General features: G+C 43.2%; 1 non-coding gene across 1 annotated transcript; it reads left to right on the top strand.

The window, feature by feature from the left end:
* LOC125590950 lies at positions 1-108 on the top strand. The gene has a single exon (XR_007326947.1). It is a non-coding gene; the product is annotated as a small nucleolar RNA R71 (small nucleolar RNA).
* The last annotated feature ends 4499 nt before the right edge of the window (positions 109-4607 follow it).

Below are 4607 nucleotides of genomic sequence, written 5' to 3'. Positions count from 1 at the left end.
AATCCGTGGTGTGGACAGTCTCGCTGGAAGAACTTGAATCTGATCCACGCATCTTTGAAAGACTCTCCAGTCTCATGCGCGAATGTAGCAATTTTGCTTCTCAAGTCTTCAGCGCGTGCCTCATCGATGAAGTTTCGCAAGAAAGCATTCTTGATGTCGGTCCAGGATGTTAGAAATCCTGTGGGTAGCTGATTAAGCCAGTGCATCGCTTCTCCAGTCAGACAATACTTGAAGAGCTTGCACAATAGGTAGTCCTCGGGGACTCCATCCATACGAATAGCAGCGATAAGATCCTCGAACCTCTCTAGATGGTCCATAGGATGCTCGTGCGGTAACCTAGAGTAGGGTATCTGCGATACGAATGTGTAGTACTGAGGCTTCAGCTCGAAATTCTGCTTCTGAATCTCTGGAAGTCGAATAGCTGATCTGTTGGCGTAGTCCTCATCTGGACGGTTGTAGTCAGCCAGTGCCCTTGGTCGAGCAGCCTCTTCTACAGGTTGAGCAGCTACTGTAGCATCAGTATCAGGGATTACATTCCCCTGAGCGTCTAGTTTCTGACCTGTTGCATTACGCAGATGACCATCCTGGTCATACAGGTTTCCATTCTTGTCCTGTCTGAGAATAACAATCGCAACCATGTTTCGCGACTGATGACCGATTGATGTACGCGGTGTAGTATCGATCGATGTCGAACGATGTAGATCGGTCGACAATGAAGGTCGGGTGTCGGTCGACGGTTGGGTGTGAGAATCGGTCGAAGTGAAAGCTGCTGCGTCGAGCGATGTGGAACGTTGGTCTTTGCGGATCGTTCGTTCCAAGTGAGCAGGATCTTCTGAGAATAGCAGGTGTTTGTCCTTGTTGCTTCTGGTACTGATGGGCATGCACCTGAAAAGACAAGAAAAAATTTTGTGTCAGAATGGGGGTAGAGAAAAGAATAAAAATTAATAACACTAAATCTAATGGCGTTCAAAGCTCCCCGGCAACAGCGCCAAATTTGATACCACTCAAATTACCCTAAGGAGTGAATTACTCTCTCAAATAAGAGGTTCAGTTGCAGTACTTAGGGATCAAATCCACAAGGAGCTAGGGAACCTATTAAATCTAGTCAAATTATTAATTCTAAGTGTTTGTTGTTTTATGGTTTAAAAGTAAATAGCAATCCTAATTGAGCAAATCTATTGCTCGACTAACAAGATGATTGGGGGTGTAACTTATTGGAAGATATTAGATGCAGAGTTTCTATTCAGGTGTTGGAGATTATAATCCTATAGATGCCTAACAGTTGCATGCATGATATATTAAAGCTCAACTCCTTAATCACAGTGATCAGCGATGAGAATGTTTCACTGGTTAACTAACTAGATCTTGGATCTCAACTTTTGTCTTTTGATCACAAGAAAGTGTCGATCGATGATCCTATAGGGATATCGATCGATACACCTTTCGCATTATCGATCGATTGTCAGAAGACAATATCGATCGATGCTTCTAGCTAAACCCTAGGCGCAGGTTGATAATGCTCACTAGTCTCCTAGATCAGCGGTTAGCATCTCTCTAGCAGTCCTAGCATGACAAATTAGATTCAACACAGGATGGTTGACCGAATGGCATTCTACGGTATGCAAATGTTCCGTAAGGGCATGTAAAGGTGGTCTTTTCTTGATCATCAGGATGTATAGGGATTTGGAAAAATCCAGAGTATCCGTTAACAAAACAATATTATTGGTGATTTGCCAATCTTTCCAACATTTGATCAATGAAGGGTAAAGGGAAGTGATCTTTTCTGGTGGCAGCGTTTAGCTTCCTATAATCGATACACATTCGATGTCCAGTGACAGTTCGCGTGGGAATGAGTTCGTCCTTGTCATTCTTCACTACAGTGATTCCGCCCTTTTTTGGTACAACAGGCACGGGGCTAACCCAATTGCTATCCGAAATCGAATAAATGACTTCGGCATCTAGAAGTTTAATTATTTCCTTTTTAACAACTTCTTTTAAGTTCGGGTTCAGCCACCTTTGGTGTTCCACTGACGATTTCGAACCGTCTTCTAGGAGAATCCGGTGCATGCACAGATCTGCAGAAATGTCAGGAATATCCTCGAGAGAGTATCCGAGGGCTTTCCTATATTTGTGTAGTTTATTTAATAACATCGCAAGTTCTCCATTGGTCAGGTTGGCGTTCACGATTATGGGGTAATAATATTTATAGAGAAAAGCATATTTGAGTCCAGCGGGCAGCTGTTTTAACTCAATATTTGGTGCCTTTTCGGGATCCCATTCCTCCAAGGAAGATGGTTGTCGATCGACGGCTTTCATTAAATATCGATCGACGTTGATTTCCGAATTGTCATCCTCTATGTCATCAACGTTCGCTATTTCCATACTTGGGTCCATTAATCGTGTGTATTCCTCAGCTCTACTGTCGACACTAAATGTTTCTTCTTCACTAGATGTGAGTACTTTCTCCAGGGGATCATATGAGCACAGGTTTTCGAAATATTCTTCAGTCAATTCACAAATATCATCCACATAGGAAGTCTGTTTATCGATTAAGGGTCGTCTTATCAGCTTATCCATATCGAAGGTCATCAGAATGTTTCCAATGTTTAGACATATTTTACCTTCTTTGACATCGATTATCGCACCTACTGTAGCTAGAAATGGTCTACCCAAAATGAGGGGCTCCTTTGGTTCATTTTGGTAACTCAGCACCACGAAATCCGTTGGGACATGATAGTCGTTAATCTTTATTGGCACGTCGTCAAGCACTCCCTCAAGTAATCTAACGGATCTATCGGCCAGAACTAAAGTTATTTTGGTAGGTTTGAACTTATCGTATCCTAGGGATATTGCCATAGAGTGTGGCATGAGGTTTATGCTGTAACCTAGGTCACAAAGGGATCAAGGAAAGCTTTTATTCCGTATATTGCAATCCAAAACAAAACTACCCGGATCGGGTCTCTTGATCGGAGTTTCGCCTTGGATTATTGCACTTACTTCCTCTGAAACCATCATGATGCTGCGCTCAGAGGCTGGAAAGCTGTTGGATACCATGTCTTTTACATATTTTTTTAATTGAAGATGATACTTTTATGGCATCACTCAATGGCATTTCCAACATGATCTTATCGAATGCTTTGTTGCAGATCGCTTTATCTAACTCGCTCTTAGTCTGCGTCTTGTTAGGAGAGAATGGTGGTAGAGTCCTATACACTCTTTCCATGGCTGGTTCAGCAGAAGTCGAGCGTCGATCGACATTGTTTCTAGGATGTCGATCGATATTTACTGTAGCATGTCGATCGACGTTGGTTCTTTCTTGTCGATCGATTTCCACGTCTTCTTCCAACTCTTCTTCTTCCTCCTCGAGGTCAATGGCCGCTTCCTCAGTGTTGGGCAGCTCTTTCTCTCGAGGTGTTTCTAACTCGGTATTGGGATCATCGAGGATTATCGGGCGTGACCTATTTTCTCCGGTTTCCTCAACTATAGCACGTTTTTCTGCGTTGGCGATTTTTATCATGCTCGGAATTAGACGTTTTCTGCTTCTTAGTAACACGGCATTAACCTGACATTTTGGGTTCGCGTCAGTCCGCCCAGGGAGACGTCCTGCCTCTCTTTTGATGGTGGTTGCGTTTTCCGTGACTTGACCGTCCAGTCTCTTAATGTGTTCACTTAAAGCGTCGAACTTCCTCATTAGCTCACTGTACATTATGTCTATCTTTCCGTTAAGGTCACTAGCCAATTTGCGATTTCCCGTGAAAGCTTGGTTTAGCCTAGACTTCGCTCTGCCTCTGCGTGATTTAACAGTAGCATCGTAATTTTGGGTAAAGCTATCGGTATAGGGTACTTATTTTTTGAAGTTTGGATATCTATGAAATCTACTTGTTGTTCTAATTCAGATAGGGTGTCATCGTCAATTTGGTAAATCCCAAATTGGTTCTGTCCCTCAAGAGCGGAATGAAAAGAATCCATAGATTCTTTGATTTTGGCTAAGGGTGACCCATCAATTGAGTCAACTCTCCTTCCTCGCTCTACGTCCATCATTTCGTAGGATCTACCTGTAGCTACATTCTTGATCAGACGCCTTGCCTCTTCAGGGTTCCTGGTACTGAAGCTCCCTTCACTGGCTGTGTCAAGCGTGATTTGGTAATGCAAGTTAATACCTCTGTAAAAGGTACTAATGAGTTGTGGCTCTGAATAGCCGTGATGGGGACATTCAAGTTGGTAGCTCTTGAATCTCTCCCATGCGTTTCTGAATGATTCCCGTGGACCTTGACAGAAAGTGGAGATTTTCTTCCTTACATCCCAGTAGCGCGTCTCATCGAAGAATTGATTGATGAAGGTACTCCTTATCTCCTTCCAACAAGTAAACGATCCTGTTGGTAGTTGGTCTAACCATTTTCTGGCGTCGCCTTCTAGGGAGAATGGAAAGAGTTTACAACGATTGTATTCGTCATCCAGCATATCTTCTAGATACTCGATGTGATCGTGTGGATGCTCTGAGATGGTCCCACGGAAAGGGTTTTGACGTACCATGAATAAGTATTCGAGGCTAACCCCGGATTTCTTGGTATCATCTTTTGGTAGTTTAATGGCGGACCTATTGGAAT

This window comes from Brassica napus, chromosome C7 (assembly GCF_020379485.1).
Source record: "Brassica napus cultivar Da-Ae chromosome C7, Da-Ae, whole genome shotgun sequence".
Classification (NCBI taxonomy): Eukaryota; Viridiplantae; Streptophyta; class Magnoliopsida; order Brassicales; family Brassicaceae; genus Brassica; species Brassica napus.
This window is presented reverse-complemented; position numbering and strand designations above follow the sequence as displayed.